The sequence below is a fragment of the Oncorhynchus kisutch genome, linkage group LG4, assembly GCF_002021735.2.
Source record: "Oncorhynchus kisutch isolate 150728-3 linkage group LG4, Okis_V2, whole genome shotgun sequence".
Classification (NCBI taxonomy): domain Eukaryota; kingdom Metazoa; phylum Chordata; class Actinopteri; order Salmoniformes; family Salmonidae; genus Oncorhynchus; species Oncorhynchus kisutch.
In genome coordinates, this window is record NC_034177.2 from 53343966 (window position 1) to 53368044 (window position 24079).

The 24079-nt window shown below is 42.8% G+C and overlaps 1 protein-coding gene across 2 annotated transcripts in view; it reads right to left on the reverse strand.

Moving 5' to 3' along the window:
- Positions 1 to 15845, reverse strand: part of LOC109889698 (tetraspanin-18) — a 108888-nt gene extending 93043 nt beyond the window's left edge. The window contains exon 1 of one of the 2 annotated variants that reach the window (XM_020481315.2): positions 15537 to 15845. The gene's annotated coding sequence lies outside the window, so the exon portion shown is untranslated. The remainder of the gene's footprint in view (positions 1 to 15536) is intronic. The other variant, XM_020481314.2, reaches the window with a different exon arrangement.
- Between the last annotated feature and the right edge of the window lie 8234 nt (positions 15846 to 24079).

Genomic DNA, 24079 nt, shown 5'->3' on the forward strand with positions numbered 1-24079 from the left:
CACAAACAAAGACGGAGGAGAGTGAACGTGACACAGGGCACGGAGAGAAGGAGCTCGTACCTAAAAGAGGAGCTACTTCGGTAGCATAGACGTGGTTTGGGTATGAAAATGCTGACACAGACCAGAAAACCGTCCTCTGCAAAATATGCCGCAGGCTGGTCCCGACGACAGGCTCAAACGCCACTAACCTCTATTACCACCTACGCAAGAATCATGTGAAACAGTGCAGAGAGAGTCTACAGATGAGACCCCAAAAAGTACAATCGAGTGCTCAAAACAAACCTGACTCAGACGTTGCAAGAGGCTTTTGCCCGCGGCACACCATATGGCAAAGAATCACAAAGATGAGATAACAACTCCCGTTACAACTTACATCTGCAAAGACATGGCCCCAATTTACACGGTCGAGAAATGGAGGGTTCATGAGTTGGTGCTAACACTCGACCCAAGGTACCAAATGCACATTGGTATGTGACACGTATTAATGCCAAAATAACATGCAAAAGAGGCAAGCCCCCAAAAATATTTATATTTTTTTCTACATTTTTCTACATTTATTTTGTTTGCAACTATAGTTGAATAGATTCATATTTTATATTTTGTTAAATTCTTAATTGAAAAATTAAGAAAATTTTATATAAACGATTTAAATGTGCTATATCATGATATGTATTGTTATTGGGATATGAAATGTCCTATATCTGTAACGTCCGTCGTTAAATGAAGACCAAGGTGCAGTGTGGTAGGTGTACATTTTCTTAAATTTTTTAAATGTTCCACCAAAAACAATAAACAAATCAACGAACGTAAAGCTAGGAGTGCAACACATGCAACACAAAAAGAAAAGATTCCACAACTGAAGGTGGGAAAAAGGGCTGCCTAAGTATGATCCCCAATCAGAGACAACGATAGACAGCTGCCTCTTATTGGGAACCATACTTGGCAGACTCCCGGCCGCAAACCTGAACCTATAGGGGAGGGTCCGGGTGGGTATCTACCCTCGGTGGCGGCTCCGGTTCGGGACGTAGCGCCCGCTCCATGCGCGGATCCCTCGGCTTCTGTGGAACCGGACCGTGGATCGTCGCCGGAGACTCTGGACCGTGAATCGTTGTCGGAGGAACCGGACCGTGGATCATCGCCTGAGGCTATGAACTGGGAACCACCGCTGGAGGCTCCGGACTGCAGATTGTCCCCGGTAGCTCAGGACTCTGGACTGCAGCTCGTCGCTGAAGATTCTGGGCTGCAGACCGTCGCTGGAGACTCCGGACCGTCGCAGTCCACAGTGTCAGTTTAGACATAATTGTCAGTTTAGACATTTTTGCAAATGTATAAAAAAAAAAGTATTTACATAAGTATTCAGACCCTTTGCTATGAGACTCGAAATTGAGCTCAGGGTCATCCTGTTTCCTTTGATCTTCCTTTAGATGTTTCTACAACTTGATTGGAGTTCATTCAATCAATCAATTAAATTGATTGGACATGATCTGGAAAGGCACACACCTGTCAATATAAGGTCCCACAGTTGACTGTGCGTGTCAGAGCAAAAACCAAGCCATGAGGTCGAAGGAATTATCCGTAGAGCTGCGAGACAGGATTGTGTTGAGGCACAGATCTGGGGAAAGGTACCAAATCGTTTCTGCAGCATTGAAGGTCCCCAAGAAATCTTTGGCTTCCATAATTTTTTACTTTTAAATGGTAGAAGACTCTTCTAGACCTGGCAATCGGGGGAGAAGGGCCTTGGCCAGGGAGGAGACCAAGGACCTGATGGTCACTCTTACAGAGCTTCAGAGTTTCTCTGTGGAGATGGGAGAATCTTCCAGAAGGACAACAGCACCCCACTAATCAGGCCTTTATGGTAGAATGGCCAGTAGGAAGCCACTCCTCAGTAAAAGGCACATGGCAGCCCGCTTGGAGTTTACCAAAAGGCACCTAAAGGACTCTGACCATGAGAAAAAAGATTATCTGGTTTGATGAAATCAAGACTGAACTCTTTGGCCTGAATGCCAAGCGTCACGTCTGGAGGACAACTGGTGCCATCCCTACAGTGAAGCATGGTGGTGACAGCCTCATGCGGTGGTGATGTTTTTCAGCGGCAGGGACTGGGAGACTAGTCAGGATTTAGGGAAAGAACAGAGCAAAGTACAGAGATCCTTGATGAAAACCTGCTCCAGAGAGCACAGGATCTCAGACTGGGGCGAAGGTTCATCTTCCAACATGACAATGACCCTAAGCACACAGCCAAGACAGTCTCTTGGCTGTGTGTCTCTGAATGCCCTTGAGTAGCCCAGCCAGAGCCCGGACTTGAACCAGATCTAACATCTCTGGAGAGACCTTAAAACAGCTGTGCAGCGTCGCTCCCCCTCTAACCTGGCAGAGCTTGAGAGGATCTTCAGAGAAGAATGGGAGAATACAGGTGTGCCAAGCTTGTAGCATCATACCCAAAATACCCTCTGCCTGGCCGGTTCCCCTCTCTCCACTGGGATTCTCTGCCTCTAACCCTAATACAGGGGCGGAGTCACTGGCTTACTGGTGCTCTTCCATGCCGTCCCTAGGAGGGAGGCGTCACTTGAGTGGGTTGAGTCACTGACGCGATCTTCCTGTCTGGGTTGACGCCCCCCCTTGGGTTGTGCCGTGGCGGAGATCTGTGTTGTCTCAGGATGGTAAGTAGGCGGTTGAAGCTATCCCTCTAGTGGCGTGGGGGCTGTGCTTTGGCAAAGTGTGTGGTGTTATATCCTGCCTGTTTGGCCCTGGCCGGGGGCATCGTCGGATGGGGCCACAGTGTCTCCCGACCTCCCCTGTCTCAGACTCCAGTATATATGCTGCAGTAGTTTGTGTCGGGAGGCTAGGGTCAGTCTGTTATTTCTGGAGTGTTTCTCCTGTCTTATCTGGTGTCCTGTGTGAATTTAAGTATGCTCTCTCTAATTCTCTCTTTCTTTCTCTCACTCTGAGGACCTGAGCCCTAGGACCATGCCTCAGGACTACCTGGCCGTGCTGCTCCTCCAGTTTCAACTGTTCTGCCTGCGGCTATGGAACCCTGACCTCTTCACCGGACATCCTACCTGTCCCAGACCTGCTTTTTTCAACTCTCTAGAGACAGCAGAAGCGGTAGAGATACTCTGAATGATTGGCTATGAAAAGCCAACTGCCGTTTACTCCTGAGGTGCTGACCTGTTGCAACCTCGACAACCACTGTGATTATTATTATTTGACCCTGCTGGTCATCTATGAACAGTTGAACATCTTGGCCATGCTCTGTTATAATGTCCACTCGGCGCAGCCAGAAGAGGACTGGCCACCCCTCATAGCCTCGTTTCTCTCTAGGTTTCTTCCTAGGTTCTGGCCTTTCTAGAGAGTTTTTCCTAGCCACCGTGCTTCTACACCTGCATTGCTTGCTGTTTGGGGTTTTAGGCTGGGTTTCTGTACAGCACTTTGAGAAATCAGCTGATGTAAGAGGGGCTTTATAAATAAATTTGATTTGGCTGTAATCGCTACCAAAGGTGCGTCAACAAAGTACTGAGTAAAGGGTCTGAATACTTATGTAAACATGATATTTCAGTTGTTTATTTTAATACATTTGCAAACATATCTAAAAAACTGTTTTTGCTTCGTCATTATGGGGTAGATTGATGAGGGAGAAACTATTTAATATTGTGGGAAAAGTCAAGACGTCTGAGTACTTTCCCAATGCACTGTACATATGTGCCCTTTGCTATATACAGTTGAAGTTAGAAGTTTACATACACCTTAGCCAAATACATTTAAACTCAGTTTGACAATTCCTGACATTTAATCCAAGTAAAAATTCCCTGTTTTAGGTCAGTTAGGATCACCACTTTATTTTAAGAATGTGAAATGTCAGAATAATAGAAGACTTATTTCAGCTTTTATTTCTTTCATCACATTCCCAGTGCGTCAGAAGTTTACATACACTCAATTAGTATTTGGTAGCATTGCCTTTAAATTGTTTAACTTGGGTCAAACATTTCGGGTAGCCTTCCACAAGCTTCACACAATAAGTTGGGTGAATTTTGGCCCATTCCTCCTGCCAGAGCTGGTGTAACTGAGTCAGACCTTCTTGCTCGCACATGGTTTTTCAGTTCTGCCCACAAATTTTCCATGGGATTGAGGTCATGGCTTTGTGGTGGCCACTCCAATACATTGACCTAGTTGTCCTTAAGCCATTTTGCCACAACTGTGGAAGTCTGCTTGGGGTCATTGTCCATTTGGAATACCCATTTGCAACCAAACTTTAACTTCCTGACTGATGTCTTGAGATGTTGCTTCAATATATCCACATAATTTTCTTGCCTCATGATGCCATCTATTTTGTGAAGTGCACCAGTCCCTCCTGCAGCAAAGCACCCCCACAACATGATGCTGCCACCCCCGTGCTTCACGGTTGGGAGGGTGTTCTTCAGCTTGCAAGCCTCCCCTTTTTCCTCCAAACATAATGATGGTCATTATGGCCAAACAGTTCTATTTTTGTTTCATCAGACCAGAAGACATTTTCCAAAAAGTATGATCTTTGTGCAGTTGCAAACTGTAGTCTGGCTTTTTTATGGCGGTTTTGGAGCAGTGGTTTCTTCCTTGCTGAGCGGCCTTTCAAGTTATGTCGATATAGTACTCGTTTTACTGTGGATATAGATACTTTTGTACCTGATTCCTCCAGCATCTTCACAAGGTCCTTTGCTGTTGTTCTTGGCTCTATTTGCACTTTTCGCACCAAAGTACGTTCATCTCTAGGAGACAGAACGCGTCTCCTTCCTGAGCTTTATGCCGTCTGCATGGTCCCTTTGTGTTTATACTTGCGTACTATTGTTTGTACAGATGAACATTGTACCTTCAGGCATTTGGAAATTGCTCCCAAGGATGAGCCAGACTTGTGGAGGTCTACAAATGTTTTTGTGAGGTCTTGGCTGATTTCCTCATTATGTCAAGCAAAGAGGCACTGAGTTTGAAAGCAGACCTTGAAATACATCTACAGGTACACCTCCAATATACTCTAATTATGTTAATTAGCCTATAAGAAGCTTTTAGCTTTTTTTTCTGGAATTTTCCAAGCTGTTTAAAAGGCACAGTCAACTTGGTGTATGTAAATTTCTGACCCACTGGTAATGTGATACAGTGAATTTTAAGTACAGGTCAACCAATTATGATTTTTCAATGCCGATACCGATAATTGGAGGACCAAAAAAAGCAGAAACCGATTAAATCGGCCGATATTGATATATTTGTTATAATGAGAATTACAACAATACTGAATGAACATGTTATTTTAACTTAATATAATGCATAAATAAAATCAATTTAGTCTCAAATAAATAATGAAACATTCAATTTGGTTAAAATAATTTAAAAACAAAGTTTTGGACAAGAAAGTAAAAAGTGCAATATGTGCCATGTAAAAAGCGAACGTTTAAGTTCCTTGCTCAGAACATATGAAAGCTGGTGGTTCCTTTTAACATGAGTCTTCAATATTCCCAGGTAAGAAGTTTTAGGTTGTAGTTATTATAGGACTATTTCTCTCTATGCCATTTGTATTTCATATACCATTGACCATTGGATGTTCTAATAGGTACTTTAGTATTGCCAGCCTAATCTCGGGAGTTGATAGATTTAAGTCATAAACAGCGCAATGGTTGAAGCTCAGTGAAGAGCTGCTGGCAAATGCAGGAAAGTGCTGTTTGAATGAATGCTTACGAGCCTGCTGCCGCCTACCACCACTCAGTCAGACTGCTCTATCAAATCATAGACTTAATTATAACATAATAACAGAAATACGAGCCTTAGGTCATTAATATGGTCAAATCCAGAAACTATAATTTTTTTTGTTAGGAAGAAATAGTCTTCACATAGTTCGCAATGAGCCAGGCGGCCCAAACTGCTGCATATACCCTGACTCTGCTTGCACAGAACGTAAGAGAAGTGACACAATTTCCCTAGTTAAAAGAAATTCATGTTAGCAGGAAATATTAACTAAATCTGCAGGTTCAAAAATATATCTTGTGTATTGATTTTAAGAAAGCCAATGATGATCATGGTTAGGTACACATTGGTGCAACGACAGTGCTTTTTTCGCGAATGAGCTTGTTAAATCCCCCATTTGGCGAAGTAGGCTGTGATTCAATGATAAATTAACCTTTCTAGGGCAGGGGTTTCTAGGGCAACATTCCGCTGAAAAGGCGATCATCTCCTTTGTTTTGTTGACGTTGAGTGGGAGGTTATTTTCCTGTCACCACACTCCGAGGGCCCTCACCTCCTCCCTGTAGGCCGTCTTGCCATTGTTGGTAATCAAGCCTACCACTGTAGTGTCGTCTGCAAACTTGATGACTGAGTTGGAGGTGTGCATGGCCATACAATCATGGGTGAACAGGGAGTACAGGAGAGGGCTGAGAACACACCCTTGTGGGGCCCCAGTGTTGAGGATCAGTGAGCTGGAGATGATGTTTCCTACCTTCACCACCTGGGGCGGCCGTCAAAAAGGAGTGGAGGTCAGATTTGCCAAAAGGAGGGCGAGGGAGAGCTTGGTATAAATCACGGAAATTAAAGTAGCGATGATCCAGGGTGTTGCCAGCCCGGGTCGCGCATTCGATATGCTGATAAAATTTAGGGAGCCTTGTTTTCAGATGAGCCTTGTTAAAATCCCCAGCTACAATAAATGCAGCCTCAGGCTATGTTGTTTCCAGCTTACATAGAGTTCAATAAGGTTCTTTCAGGGCCGTCGAGGTGTCTGCTTGATGGGGGATATACACGGCTGTGATTATAATCGAAGAGAATAGCATTTGATTGTAAGGAATTCTAGGTAAGGTGAACAAAAGGACTTGTGTTCCTGTATGTTGTTATTATCACACCACGACTCATTAATCATAAGGCATACACCCCCGCCCTTTTTCTTACCAGAGAGATGTTAAGGCCCATTGTCGTTCCATTCATCCATTGTCATCACCTCATGTTTCAGCATAATTATGCAGAGCCCCATGTCATAAGGATCTGTACACAATTCCTGGAAGCTGAAACTGTCCCATTTCTTTCATGGCCTGCATACTCACCAGACATGTCAACCACTGAGCGCGTTTGGGATGCTCTGGATCGATGTGTACGACATCGCGTTCCAGTTTCCACCAATATCCAGAGGAGTGGGACAACATTCCACAGATCAACTCTATGCAAAGGAGATGTGTTGCGCTGCATGAGGCAAATGGTGGTCACCAGATACTTACTGGTTTTCTGATCCACTACCTTTTTTTAAGGTACTGTATACTACATATCTGTATTCCCAGTCATGTGACATCAAAAGATTAGGACCTAATGAATGTATTTCCATTGACTGATTTCCTCTTATGAACTGTAACTCTGTAAAATATTTGAAATTGCTGCATGTTGCGTTTATATTTTTGTTCATTGTAGTTGAGGATCCCTGCTGTACAGTATGTGCATGTCCTCGACTTCCTCCATATTTTTTTATAACCTAGTCTATATTTTTTTATGATGCTCATGGGAGTCATATTCATAGCGAACCTCACACATGTAAAAAGCAGACATAAACATCCATTGTTCTCTATAGGCTATTCTAAGAACTGGTTATTGTTTTTAAAACTGGGCAGCATTATTGTTTTAAGAACTGGGCAGCTATGAAAGCAATTGCTGCATGACGTGACCTTTAGCTTAAAGAAATAGCAAGACTACAAAATCCCACTGTCTTTGAACATCAAATCAATTGAGAGAACACCGGTGCAATTCCAATGCATGTATTGTGTGTGAAAACCCCATAAACATACATCTATTCCCTTTTATACAAGGTGCCGGAAAAGTACACACCTTTCCTCTCCTTTTCTCACCTCGACTGTGTAAATTATTTCTGCTTCAACACTGGAAAGCAAATGTCATTTTCCTGGTGTCTCTCGAGAACAAAGATACGGAACCCATTACAGGCTACTCTGCTCTCCTACATCACACACATTCAATGAAGGGTCCTCCAGCGATCAAAAAAAGCAATTTTCACATTGAGCCAATATATAGATACACCATTTAGTTCCGAGCTCTCAGAGGACGGTGTGTGTGTGCTCGTGCGTGTGTGTGTGCACATGCCTGTGTGGTGTGCATATGTGGGTGAACTGCAGCATGGTGGATGGTGCCGGAGTGAAGAGCAGTGGGGCTGATACGATACCGGGAAGCAAAGTACACAGAGATGACCCACCGGGCCTGATTTTCCCCTTCCTGCCTGCCCCCTCGATACTGATGCAGACGTGCCCTCAGGCTGGATGAGAGCAGAGGAGAGAGAGAGTGGGGGGAGGGGGGAGGGAGAGAGAAAAGGGGTAAGGAAGAAGAGAGAGATATGGAAGGAAGAAAAGAGATGGAGATATGTAAAGGAGAGAGAAAGAAGGAGAAAGGTAGTGGGAAAGGGGATGGTGCATTCGTATTAATCATTTGGTCTGTTTAGGGCCATGCAGCAATCAAACGACCGGCCACAGAGAGAGAGAGAGAGAGAGAGAGAGAGAGAGAGAGAGAGAGAGAGAGAGAGAGAGAGAGAGAGAGAGAGAGAGAGAGAGAGAGAGAGAGAGAGAGAGAGAGAGAGAGAGAGAGAGAGAGAGAGAGAGAGAGAGAGAGAGAGAGAGAATGGTGTATTAGTATGAATCATGTGGTGTGATTAGGGCTGTGAAAACGGGGCCATGCAGCGATCAGACACTGATGTGGCTGTCCAAGCGGACAGCCACATCAGCAGTTATTAACGAGAGAGAGAGAGAGACTCTTACACCCTCCATGTGGAACCTCCGCAGATTGATTAAAGCTACAATGTGTAACTTTTTGAGCCACCAAACAAAATTAATATGTGTTATAGATCTATCATTCTCATTGAAAGTAAATTATGTGCACTATTTCTATGATTCCCATTTTGAAGTTTATTTTTTTTATTTTTTACTTTCGGTTTTGTAGTTTGTTTTGTTGACCTGCTTCTAACAGCTGAAAATACAGTATTTTTCGTTTTGGAAAATATATTTCACAGCAGTTAGGTGGTACAATGATTCTCTACACTATACTTGCTTGTTTTGTCAATTAAAGTTAAATTAGTCTAACTTTTAGAATTTTAGCAACCAAGAAGTGGCGGAGCGATTACTGCAGAGTGCATCTTTAATTTGAGCTCTTTTATGAGTGATACTAAACCAGGCCAGCGAGCGCAGCACACCACTGTCACCCCTTCCCTCATCAGCTACAACAGGAAGGGATCGGTGGAGGGTTGGCCCAGTAACTTGAGAATTTCCTAGTTTGAAACCTTCAAACCCACAAAGTTAAAAATAGGTCGATGTGCCCTTGAGCAAGGCACTTAACCCTAATTGCTCCAGGACAAAAATAAGCATCCACCAAATTCTTATTATTATTGCCATGGGAATTTCACACGTTAATATCTCCTACCCATAACTGGATTGGTCTAGATTGGATAGGGAACACACAAACAGCACAGTGCCTTTTCCCAGTCTGTCCCTTTCTGGCTGATTGGGTGTTTCACAAGTATAATGGTATCACTGATGGCAAAAATCCAGTTCATCCCTGTAGTGCAGGCAAAATCAAAGCAGGCTTGTTAGGGTGGAGATGAGATGTTTTCTCATATCTCTCTCTCCTGCTATCTTACAGGGTCCACTGCTATATTAGGTAGGCCGTTATTGTAAATAAGAATTTGTTCTTAACTGACTTGCCTAGTTAAATGAAAGTGAAATAAATACAAATAAAATAAATACAATTAGAAGGTCCGTTAAGAAAACTGAATGCATTTTTGCTACTCTCTGACGCATATGACTGTGTAAATTGTAGGGTTTGTGAACTGTGTTGACATTAGCATTTTTATATCCTGTGGACATAACTTCTGTATCTGGGCAGCAAAACTATTTTCCAACAACACGCATGTGAAGAAAGTTAAGAGAAGAAAAGCTTTAGGCGGTGGTAAGAGTGTGTGTGTTCAGTCATCCGTGTTGGCAGCTGTTCTACCATCATCACACGACTATTTCTTCTTTCTTTAACAAGGCAAATGCTCTCCTACCCAGCCGCAACACACACAAGGAACAAAATACTCTGTTTACACTTTGCAGTGTGTGTGTATGTCTCACCCCTCAAAAAGCACTCAAAACCTCCCAGATATTTGGGAAAGAAAGAAGGAGAAAGTAAAAGAGGGAAAGTGAGATAACAAATGTGGGTATGTACATGATCCTAGCCAAACACATTAATCATCATAGGGGATGTGATCTGAGTCACTCACAGCTATTCAGAGCCAGTGAACTGTTCTTACCTTGTTTTGTTCTCACCCTACAATGTGGATGGAGCGCTACACTCATAGAAATAAAGGTAATAGAATATATTTTATTTCTGTCGCTACACTGACCCTATGATAGGCACGCACTGAATAAATGAACATTATAGCTACACAACTGACTTAGCCTGAGTTTAGTTTGCCATGTACTGTTGTATATACTGCTGGTGTACGTTCCTTGTGTTGTCCATTAATCATGATGTGAGAGGTTTCCAATCCTCAGTCAGCTGGCTCTGAAAGACTATCTATAACCTAGTCTATTGTCTTTCTAACCTCATTTGGCCTCACCCTGCGGTCTGGAGAGTATTGCTAGCTAGACTGGCCTCAGAGAGACATAAAACCTGAATAAGTGAATTGGATTTACAAGAGGCTGAGCAGTCCAGCACTGTCACACACACCTGACCAGAGAGCTGTGTTACTGTAATGAATCCACCGGAGTCAATGTGTGTGTGTGTGTTTGTGTGTGAGAAAGGTCGACCGATTATGATTTTTCAACGCCGATACCGATTATTGGAGGTCCAAAAAAAGCCCAAACCGAAATATTGGCTTATATTTTATATATATATATATATATATATGTAATAATAATGACAATTACAACAATACTGGATGAACACTTTTTTAAAACTTAATATAATACATAAATAAAAATCTATTTAGTCTCAAATAATGAAACATGTTCAATCTGATGTAAATATTGCAAAAACAGTGTTGAAGAAGAAAGTAAAGGTGCAATATGTGCCATGTAAAAAAGCTAACGTTTAAGTTCCTTGCTCAGAACATGAGAACATATGAAAGCTGGTGGTTCCTTTTAACATGAGTCTTCAATATTCCCAGGCAAGAAGTTTTAGGTTGTAGTTATTATAGGACTATTTCTCTCTTTACCATTTGTATTTCATAGACCGACAATTGGATGTTCTTATAGGCACTATAGTATTGCCAGCCTAATCTCGGGAGTTAATAGGCTTGAAGTCATAAACAGCGCTGTGCTTGAAACATTGCGAAGAGCTGCTGGCAAACGCAGGAAAGTGCTGTTTGAATGAATGCTTAAAAGCCTGATGCTGCCTACCACCGCTCAGTCAGACTGCTCTATCAAATATCAAATTATAGACTTAATTATAATGTAATAAACACACAGAAATACGAGCCTTAAATCATCAATATGGTCAAATCCGGAAACTATCATTTCGAAAACAAAATGTTTATTCTTTCAGTGAAATACAGAACCGTGCCCTATATTATTGAACGGGTGGCATCCATAAGTCTAAATATAATATTGCACGACCGTCAATGTTATGTCATAATTATGTAAAATTCTGTCAAATTAACTACGGTCTTTGTTAGGAAGAAATGGTCTTCACACATTTTGCAATGAGCCAGGCGGCCCAAACTACTGCATATACCCCGACTCTGCTTGCACCGAATGCAAGAGAAGTGACACAATTTCCCTAGTTAATATTGCCTGCTAACATGAATTTCTTTTAACTAAATATGCAGGTTTAAAAATATATACTTGTGTAATGATTTTTAAAAAGTCATTGGTGTTCATGGTTAGGTACATACGTGCAATGATTGTGCTTTTTTCACGAATGCGCTTTTGTTAAATTGTCAGCCGTTTGGCAAAGTAGGTTGTGATTCGATGATAAATTAACAGGCACTGCATTGGTTATATGCAATGCAGGACAAGACAGTTTGACTAGGCCCTTCCAATACATTTCAATGTTTTCCCTTAAACCACTCGAGTGTTGCTTTAGCAGTATGCTTAGGGTCATTGTCCTGCTGGAAGGTGAACCTCGGTACCAGTCTCAAATCTCTGGAAGACAAACGTGTTTCCCTCAAGAATTTCCCTGTATTGATCGTTTCCATCATTCCTTCAATTCTGACCAGTTTACCAGTCCCTACCAAAGACAAACATCCCCACAGCATGATGCTGCCACCACCATGCTTCACTGTGGGGATGTTGTTCTTGGGGTGATGAGAGGTGTTGAGTTTGCACCAGACATAGCGTTTGCCTTGATGGCCAAAAATCTCAGTTTTAGTCTCATCTGACCAGAGTACCTTCCACCATATGTTTGTACGAGTCTCCCACACACCTTTTGGCAAACACCAAATGTGTTTGCTTATTTTTTATATAGGAGTCCCACTAGCGGGACAACTTCTGGTGAAACTGGAGGGCGGGCAATTCAAATAAATAATCATAAATATGGATTTTAAACATTTAGGTACATATAAGTATCTTATGTTGGCTGAAAGCTAAATGCTTGATAATCTAAGTGCACTGACCGATTTACAGTAGCTATTACAGCGTAAACATGCCATGCGATTGTTTGAGGACGGCTCCCCACATCAAAATATTTTTCCACCGGCACAGGTTTTATACATTCACAAATAGCGATGAAATATTCACTTACTTTTTGAAAATCGTCCTCTGATTTGTCATCCAAAGGGTCCCAGCTATAACATGTAGTGTCGTTTTGTTAGATAAAATCCTTCTTTATATCCCCAAAAGTCGGCATCGATTTGAGGAGTCCACACGTGCAGAGAAAGAATCAGAAAATCTACCCCTAGTCAAAATATGTTTCCATTTACTCCTCAGACAGCCTAAAATGTAATCAAACTATAATATTTCTTACAGAAAGAGGTATGTTCAATAGGAAACGTACGTAATGTCTTCACGGCTTGCGCAAACACAAATTTACAAGACTGTGTCCCACTACTAAAACGGATACTTCTTATTTTTTTAAGTTACAGGCATGAAACCTTGAAAATAGACTGCTGACACCCCGTGAAAGCCATAGGAATTGCATCCAGGGAGCTAATTTTCAATATGACCTTACTCTTGCATTTCAAAGAGGATGGTCTCTCAAAAAAAAACAATCACGGCAGATTTGTCTTTGGATTTTCTCCTACCATATCTACTATATCTATCTACTATATCTACTATATTCTCCTACATTATTTTAACATTTCTTCAAACTGCAATTAACTCTGGGCACGTCATTCAGACAGGAAGTGATGAAAAAAGGGGCCTGTCTCTTAAGCAATGGCTTTTTTCTGGCCAGTCTTCGTAAAGCCCAGCTCTGTGGAGTGTAAGGCTTAAAGTGGTCCTATGGACAGATACTCTAATCTCTGCTGTGGAGCTTTGCAGCTCCTTCAGGGTTATCTTTGGTCTCTTTGTTGCCTCTCTGATTAATGCCTTCCTTGCTTGGTCCGTGAGTTTTGGTGGGTGTCCTTCTCTTGGCAGGTTTGTTGTGGTGCCATATTCTTTCCATTTTTTAATCATGGATTTAATGGTGTTCTGTGGGATGTTCAAAGTTTCGTTGTTTTTTTTATAACCCAAACCTGATCTGTACTTCTCCACAACTTTGTCCCTGACCTGTTTGGTGCTCCTTGGTCTTCATGGTGCAGCTTACTTGGTGGCGCCCCTTGCTTAGTGGTTACAGACTCTGGATCCTTTCAGAACAGGTGTATATATACACTGAGATCATGTGACACTTAGATTGCACACAGGTGGACTTTATTTAACTAATTATGTGACTTCTGAAGGTAATTGGTTTCACCAGATCTTATTTAGGGGCTTCATAGCAAAGGGGGTGAATACATATGCACGCACCACTTTTTTTTTTTTAAACAAGTTTTTTTTTTTTTTTCACTTCACAATTTGGACTATTTTATGCATGTCCATTACATGAAATCCAAATAAAAAATCAATTTAAATTACAGGTTGTAATGCAACAAAATAGGAAAACGCCAAGGGGGATGAATACTGTGGCAAGGCACTGTACATATAGCTAAGTATAAAGTGGGTAAGCAACAAGATAGCTAATAAAAAGTAGAGGCAGCATATGTGATGAGTCAAATTAGTTAGTCCAAGTTAACTATTTAACTATCTACATTGCACTAACTATTTAGCATTCTTACGGCTTGGGGCTCGAAGATGTTCAGGGTCTCTACTTGCTGTGCTGTAGCAGAGAGAACAGTCTTTGACTTGGGTGGCTGGAGTCTGTATAGAGGTTTCAAACCTCTCTGCTATCATACTGTACTCCAGTTTACATCTAATATCAAAGGGCTCCCTCCAATGTGTGCTAGTCTTTGATTAATGTTAATTGTCAGTAAACTCCTGCCCTTAAGCCAAGGTGCCTCCAACTGAGACAGCTCCAGACGTTCCCATCTGTTACCACGTGCGTCGTGGTAACACATTATGACCGAACCCCCTGGGCCGCGCGCGTTACGCTGTCACTTCGCGTGGGAAAGATGCCGCCTTGAAGACTGATGTACTGATTGACTGGCAAACATCGGCTTTCACTCTCAACTCTCCAATATCGCCCGGCTGCCTGCTCTCTCAAAGGCAAGCTAATTGGTAAATATGTCAACGGTGTCAACGGTGTTCCTCATACCAGAGATTAAATGTGTCTTGCAAGATAAATGGTAGCGTCATAAATGTTTTGGTCATACAAAATGAATGTATCCTATCATTAGTTTATTCTACAGTGTTAAAGTAGGATATATTATGTTCAATATAACTTATGCACTCCACTGACAATAAGCTTTATATATTGAAAAATGAGGCTAGGTATAGGCTAAAGCAAAATCGATTGTTGAAAGTTCAACAGGCATTTTTATAATTCCGTTTTTGACTCCACGTCCACACCTAACGTTAATGATGTCCACTCATCCGAGTTAATACTGATACAGTCTTGAACAATGCACGCTGCTTGACGCCGGAGAAATTGGATACATTTATGAGTCCAACGTTCCAATATGTAGCAAAGATTTCCTTTGCGCAATACTGACATTTAATTCAGCAGATAGTCTTTTGCTTGTTAAAATTATTGAACAAATGTTGTGGTGGTGTAATAAAGTGTGCATATACGACGGTCAGAAAAAACACCTATACTTGAGCAAACTAGAACAATAGTCGACAGCTGCATTAGTCCATTAGGCTAATCCAAACCATTTCCAAATCAAAACATTGCGCACAACATACACAGTTAATAAGACATGAATAGCATAGTACAATTTGTATCAATATTGCAACGTTATACCACAGAACCGCGTAACAAGATTAGAAGATATGTGATAACATTGTTTACATAACAGTTTTCTCCATCACTTCATGTTGCTCTCTATAATTACTTTTCAAGGAACACATTTGGATTCGGTTCAAATTCCACAGGTCGCAATAGTTTTGTTGTTCTATTGAGATCGACTAAAGAGAGACATTGGCTGTTCTTACCTCAAAACTGCAGCTTAGTCCAACACCTCTGCGCGAGCTTTCTAGTGTTCTCTCCACAAAATATGTCAGATAATAGAATTATGCACTAAAATCAGAGCAGAAAAAAACGAAATAAATATTCTAAGAAAATAGCCAAGTAGGATATGTGTCCAAGAAAATAACAACAAGCCTTAGACTTCAGTCTTCAACAAATAAATTCCAGAGCCGAAGATAACTATAGCCCCAATTTGGTCATGCTGTCTTCCAGACGAGAGAGAGATTGGAATGCAAACAGTTTTCTTCCTAACTCACTGAACGAACCACACGCTGAAAAGCTCTGGAGTCATCCACACGTTATTCAGCCCTCGGGGGCGGGCACTCAGCCTGCAAGACACGCCCCTTTAACTCCTTTATTTCAGTTTGAATTAGATTGTATCTTCTAAACACAAGGTAATGATAACTTTACTCACAGGTGAAAGACTATGATAAATTAAATGCAATTTGGGTCACTGATTATTTAGAGAGGTGCGGCTGGGGTGATGGAAGTGTTTTCTTTTCAGGCATGTCCCAAATGTCACAAATCTACTACAGATGGGAGAGCAAGGTAAGCAGGTATCCAGGCTGATCTTTTTCCTTATCTCAGAAGATCGTGACACTGACATTCCCTGTGGTATAGGTGATACCCCCAACTGCATTCCCTTGTGTTTTACTCTGTGTTTCCTTATCCCTTTCCCCTCTACTTGCCTAACCCCAAACAAGAACATTTCAATACAGAGAGAAAGTGTCAGGATCTTGAGTAGAAGAAACTACTTGTTAAATGACCATCAAAATGGAAGTGTGTGTGTTGTGTGTGCATGTGGGTATGTGTGTGTGATAGCAGCTACATGATAGCAGCTGTCTGGTGTTTTAGGCACAGGGCTCAGAGAGGACAGAGGTCCACGTTTGTCACACACAATAAGGTCAAAATACTGTTTTTGGGGAAGTCCACCAGATCAGTTAGTACTGTTGGGTTTTCCTCCACTATCCAGTCATCAGAACCTGGGGTGAGTTGACTGTTTCATTCATTATTGATTTATCACATTAACCCTGAGAGGAAACAAAGAAGTGAGTAGGCTTGGCCCAAATGGGCTCTGGTCAAAAGCAGTACGCAACATAGGGAATAGGGTGGTATCAGGGATGCAGACTCCATGGTCCTTGAGTTGTGTTGCTCTGTGCAATAGAGGTGTAAACTCTGTATTTACTCTTTCACAGTGAGGGACCACACTCTCAGTAACAGACTGGGTCACTCTTTAACTTCACTGTGTTTGAAGTGAATGGCAAAAGAGCATAGATAGGCTATTGTGGGCATTGGTTATGCAGAATGGCATATATATAAGTAGATGTGAACAGGCAATGACTACTGGAATACCAACTGAACACTGTCACTTTCAGAATATAAAATCATAGCATTGGTGTCCACACTCTAACAATGGATACAGTGTCTGGTATTAAAACTTCTTTGGGCTGCAATCCCGTTAACGGTGCAGGGCGCCAAATTCCTCAAACATACATGTATTTTATACCGTTTTAAAGGTAATCTTGTTGTTAAGCCCACCCACCAGTGTCCGATTTCAAATAGGCTTTACAGCGAAAGCAACACAAACGATTATGTTAGGTCACCACCAAGCCAAAGAAAAACTCTGCCATTTTTCCAGCCAAAGAGAGGAGTCACAAAAAGCACAAATAGAGATAAAATGAATCACTAACCTTTGATGATCTTCATCAGATGACACTCATATATGTTTTGTTTGATAAAGTTCATATTTATATAAAAAAATCTGAGTTTACAGTGGTGCGGTTTTTTATTTATTTTACTAGGCAAGTCAGTTAAGAACAAATTCTTATTTTCAATGATGGCCTAGGAACAGTGGGTTAACTGCCTGTTCAGGGGCAGAACGACAGATTTGTACCTTGTCAGCTCGGGGATTCGAACTTGCAACCTTTAGGTTACTAGTCCAACGCTCTAACCACTAGGCTACCCTGCCGCCGTTATGTTCACTAGTTCCAAAAACATCCAGTGATATTGCAGAGAGCCACATCATTTTACAGAAATACTCATGAATGTCGATGAAAATTCAAGTGTTACATGTAACGAGATTCGTCTTCCTCTGACTAGGAGTATGAAGGATCGGACCAATATGCAGCGTGGTACGTGTCCATGTTGAGATTTATTAACACAAAAACCAAAATAACAAGGATAACGAACGAAAACTGTCTGGTGAAGATACAGAGACAGAAAACAATCACCCACAACTAAAATGGGGAAAACAGGCTACCTAAGTATGATCCCCCCCCCCCCCCCCAAAGGTACGGACTCCGGCCTCAAAACCTGAACCTATAGGGGAGGGGCTGGGTGGGCGTCTGCCCGCGGTGGCGGCTCTGGCGCGGGACGTGGACCCCACTCCAACCAACCCCACTCCACCATAGTCTTTGCCCGCATCAGTGGCGCCTTTAGAGCGGCGACCCTCGCCGCCGACCTCGGACTAGATGGGAGACTCCAGCAGTGCAGGACAGACGGGCGGCTCTGGCAGCTCAGGACAGACGGGCGGACCTGGAGGGAGGAGACCTACAGGAGGCCTGGTGCTTGGAGGAGGCACCGGATGGACCGGGCTGTGGGGGAGCACTGGAGCCCTGGTGCGCAGCCTTGGCACCACTCCTCCCGGCTGGATCACCATTTTAGCCCAGACCATCCAGAGTGCAGGCACAGGTTGAACCGGGCTGTGGGTGAGCACTGGAGATCTGGTGCATACCACTCACACCTCTCCCTTAGGCTCAATACCCACATTCGCCCGGCATGGGCGGAGTGCAGGCATAGAATGCACTGCACCCTCCCAGCGCCTCGGAGACACAGCACGCAGAGCCTGCGCAGGATACCCAAGGCCGAAACTGCATACTGGAGACCAAACACGCTGGGCTGGCACAACACGCGCCCTGGCTGGATGCCCACTCTCGCATGGCACTTGCGGGGGGGCTGGCCTATAGCCCACCGGGCTATGAGCGCGTACTGGCGACACTGTCCGCTTGACCGCATAACACGGTGCCTGACCAGTACTGCGCTTCTTCCAGTAAGCACGAGGAGTGGGCTCAGGTCTCCAACCTGACTCTGCCACCCTCCCCGTGTGCCCCTCCCCCAAAAACCTCTCGTGCTGCCGCGCTACCTCCTCATATCGCCGCCGCTCAGCTTTCGCTGCCTCCAGCTCTGCCATGGGGCGGCGATATTCCCTAGCCTGTGCCCAGGGTCCCTTTCCACCCAAAATCTCCTCCCATGTCCAGGAGTCCAGCACCCTCTGCTCCTGGTTACCACGCTGCTTGGTCCGGTTGTGGTGGGTGATTCTGTAACGAGATTCATCTTCCTCTGACGAGGAGTATGAAGGATCGGACCAATATGCAGCGTGGTACGAGTCCATGTTGAGATGTATTAACACTGAACACAAAAACCAAAATAACAAGGAGAACGAATGAAAACTAAACAGTTCTGTCTGGTGAAGACACAGAGACAGAAAACAATCACCCACAACTAAAATGGGGATAACAGGCTACCTAAGTATGATTCTCAATCAGAGACAACGAACGACACCTGCATCTGATTGAGAACCATACCAGGCCAAACACATAAATACTACATAGGAAAAAGAACATAGACTACCCACCCCAACTCACGCCCTGACCAAACTAACACAAAGACATAATAAAGGAACTAAGGTCAGAACGTGACATTAGACATGGAAATATAGATATACCTCTCCTTACTTTACGGAAAAAGCAAACCATGCAATAATCTGAAACGCGCTCAGAAAACAAATAACATTTTCCGCCATGTTTGAGTGTTGGAGGAAATTATAGTTGCAATGATTAATTATGTATACATTTAAATTAGAACCATTTATTTTAATACTATTATGTTATGGTATGAAATGTATGGGTTCTTGGTTAAACTAGGACTGAAAATGTAGTTAAAACGAATGAATTGTCTGTACCTTGCGGGTTTAAGGAAGAGGGAGAGTATATCTTTTAGACAGATTGGAATGTTTGTTTTATGAGGGGAGTAGAAGACAATCTCCAGACCTGAAGACACTGCGCTATTGTGTGGATCGGAGAGAGTGTGAGAAACTGATGACGTCATTTCATGTCCTCTCCTTAAAATGTAATTTTCTTTGTATTTTGGGTCAGTACTCATCAAGAATAAATGCTGAACTTGTTTTTAAGACTGGTCCCTTTCTATTTCATGCAAAATGATACATTTACAACTTATTATGAAATAGATAGTGTGAATTTGGTTTTGGCTACAAAACATATAGGAATTTAGAATTCCTCTAACAGAGTTAACAGAAATCAGAAATGACATTATAAATATTCCCTTACATTTGATGATCTTCATCAGAATGCACTCCCAGGAATCGCAGTTCCTCAATAAATGCTTCATTTGTTAGATAATGTCCATTATTTATGTCCAAGTAGCTACTTTTGTTAGGGCGTTAGGTACACATATCCAAACGCGCGTGTAGGTCAGGCATAACGTCGGACAAAAACTTCAAAAAGTTATATTACAGGTCGTAGAAACATTTCAAACAAAGTATAGAATCAGTCTTTAGGATGTTTTTGGCATAAATCTTCACTAATGTTCCAACAGGAAAATTGCTTTGTTTGTAGAGAAGCCATGGAACACAGGTCGCTATCATGTGAAATGCGCATGACCAGGACCTGGCTCTCTGCCAGTAACCTGACTCATTCAGCTCTTATTCAGCCCCACATCACAGTAGAAGCCTCATTCAAGTTTCTAAAGACGGTTGACATCTAGTGGAAGCCCTAGGAAGTGCAACTTCATCCATATCCTACTGTTAATTCAATAGGGGATGGGTTGAAAATCGACCAAACAGAATCATCCAAACAGTTTTAGAAACCGTCAGAGTGTTTTCTATCCAATACTAATAATATTATGCATATATTAGCAACTGGGACTGAATAGCAGACCGTTTACTCTGGGCACCTTTCATCCAAGCTACTCAATACTGCCCCTGCAGCCATATGAAGTTTTTAACTAACTGACTGGCTGATTCTCAGGCTGTGTCCCAAATGGCACCCTATTCCCTATACAGTGCCTTTAGAAAGTAGTCATACCCTTTGACTTATTCAACAGGTCAGGCTGTTACATGTTGTGTTACAGCCTGAATTCAAAATGTATTACATTCTTCTTTTTTTCTAACCCATCTAATAAAAATACCCCATAGTGACAAAGTAAAAACATGTTGTTGTTTTAGCAAATGTATCGAAAATGAAATACAGAAATATCTCATTTATCATATGTATTCACACCCCTGAGTCAATACTTTGTAGAAGGACATTTGACAGTGATTACTGCTTTGAGTCTTTCTGGGTAAGTCCACACCTGGATTGTGCAACATTTGTTCATTATTTTTTTCAAAATTCTTCAAGCTCTGTCAAACTGTAACTCGGCCACGCAGGAACATTCCCTGTTGTGTTTTAGGTTATTGTCCTGCTGAAATGGCTAGTACACCATCCACCGCTTCTGAGTATATTACTCGCTAATGTTCAGTCTCTGGACAATAAAGTAGACAAGCTCAAGGTGAGGATCTCCTTCCAGAGAGACATCAGGGACTGTAACATACTCTGTTTCACGGAATCATGGCTCTCTCAGGATATACTGTCCCCGTCCATACAGCCAGCTGGGTTCTCAGTTCATGGTGCAGACAGGAATAAAGAAAGAAGAAGAAGAAAGGCGACATTGTATGTTTCATGATTATCTACTCATTGTTTGATTGTGATAACATACAGAAACTCAAGTCCTTTTGTTCACCCGACTTAGAATACCTCACAATCAAAATGCCAACCGTATTACCTTCCAAGATAACTCTCTTTGGTTATAGTCACAACTGTGTATATTCCCCCTCAAGCCGATACCACGACGACCCTCAAGGAACTATAATGGACTTTATGCAAACTGGAAACCACATATCCTGAGTCCGCATTTATTGTAACAGGACATTTTAACAAAACAAATTTGAGGAAAAGGCTAATGAAAGTCTATCAACACATTGACTGTAGTACTTGCTTAGGAAAAACAATAGACCACTGCTACTTGCCTTTTTGAGATGCCTACAAGGCCCTCCCCCGACCTCCCTTCGACAAATCAGATCACAACTCCATTTTGTTCCTCCCTTCCTATAAGGCAACAGGAAGTACCCATGCTAAGGTTTATTCATCGCTGCTCTGATCAATTGGAATCCATGCTTCAAGATTGTTTTAATCACGTGGACTGGGATATGTTCCAGGTAGCCTCTGAGAATAACATTGACGTATACATGGACACAGTGACTGAGTTCATCAGGAAGTGTGTAGGGGATGTTGTTCGCAAAGTGACTAAAAAAACCTACACAAACCAGAAACCGTGGATAGATGGCAGTATTTGCGTAAATCTGAAAGTGTGAACCACCTCATTTAACCGTGGCGATGTGAATGGGAATATGGTAGAATACAAAACAGTGTACTTATTCACTCCTTAAGAAATTCCAACAGGCAAAACGTCAGTACAGAGCCAAGTGGAGACACGAGACGTATATGGCCAGGTCTACAGACAATCACGGACTACAAAGGGAAAACCAGCCAAGTCGAGGACACCGACGCCTTGCTCTCAGACAAGCTAAACACCTTCTTCCCCCGCTTTGAGGACAACACAGTGCCACCAACGCGGCCCGCTCCCAAGGACTGTGGGCTCTTGTTCTCCGTGGCTGACGTGAGTAAGACATTTAAGCGTGTTAACCCTCGCAAGTCTGCCGGCCCAGATGGCATCCCTAGCCGCGTCCTCAGAGAATGCACAGACCAACTGGCTGGAGTGTTTTTCGGACATATTCAATCTCTCTCTATCCTAGTCTGCTGTCCCCACTTGCTTCAAGATGTCCACCATTGTTCCTGATCCCAAGAAAGCTAAGGTAACTGAACTAAAAGACTATACCTTACCTTACCTGACAGCCGAGACCCACTTCAATTTGATTACCGCACCAATAGATCCACAAACGATGCAATAGCCATTGCACTGCACACTGGCCTATCCCAGATGGACAAGAGGAATACCTACGTCAGAATGCTGTTCATTGACTATAGCTCAGCCTTCAACACCATAGTACCCTCCAAGCTCATCATTAAGCTCAGGGCTGAACCCTTCTCTTTGCAACTGGGTCCTGGACTTCCTGACGGGCCATCCCCAGGTGGTGAAGGTAGGAAACAACACCCTCACTTCGCTGATCCTCAAAACAGCAGGCCCTCAAGGGTGCGTGCTCAGCCCCCTCCTGTACTCCCTGTTCACTCATGACTGCGTGGCCACGCACGCCTCCAACTCAATCATCAAGTTTGCAGATGACACAAAAGTAGTAGGCCTGATTATCAACAAAGACGAGACAGCCTACAGGGAGGAGGTGAGGGTCCTGGCGGAGTGGTGCCAGGACAATAACCTCTCCCTCAACGTCAACAAAACGAAGGAGCTGATCGTGGACTTCAGGAAACTGCAGAAGGAGCACACCCCTATCCACATCAACGAGACCACAGTGGAGAAGGTGTACACAGTGATGTGTACACCAAGTTCCTCGGTATACACATCATTGAAATCTGAAATGGTCCACCCGCACAGAAACAGAAACACAGAAACTGAGTCACCGCTTCACCCTTGACATTGAGACTGGTGTTTTGTGGGTACTATTTAATGAAGCTGCCAGTTGAGGACTTGTGATACGTCTGTTTCTCAAACTAAAGTTCCACAGACATGTGACAAACACAAATGGAATAATGTGTCGCTGAACAAAGGGGGGAGGTCAAAATCAAAAGTAACAGTGTGTGGCCACCAGCTGCATTAAGTACTGCAGTGCATATCCTCCTCATGGACTGCACCATATTTGCCAGTTCTTGCTGTGAGATGTTACCCCACTCTTCCACCAAGGCAACTGCAAGTTCCACACGAGGGCGGTATTGAAGCTATGGAACATTTTCTTCTGCAACGTGACCCTAATGAACTACCTTCCAGTGCATGCATTGTAACATTGGCTGAAATAGTACTCACGCATAACTATTTCATGTTTCTAAATTATTTCTTTATTCAGACTAAAGGGACTGCTATGGGATCCCCCATGGCTCCTATCTATGCTAATTTGTATCTGGGTTACATGGAGAAACAGTCTATTTTCAATCCTCTCAAAAATGTTTTCTTGCCTCACATCATTATTTGGAAACGGTATATTGATGATAATTTTGTTCTATGGAGGGGTGATGCAAAACAGCTCCAGGCGTTCCATGCTTTTCTTAACTCCTGTTCTGAGCATCTGAGATTTACTATTCAATCTGATACACGTCGAATCAGTTTTCTTGATCTTCTGATCTTGTGTGAAGATAATGTTCTATACACTGATCTTTACAGGAAACCTACTGATCGTAACAGTTTGTTGAGGGCTGATAGTTGTCACCCACTTCCCTTAAAAAATAGTTTGCCCTACAGCCAATTCTGTCGAATCAAAAGAATT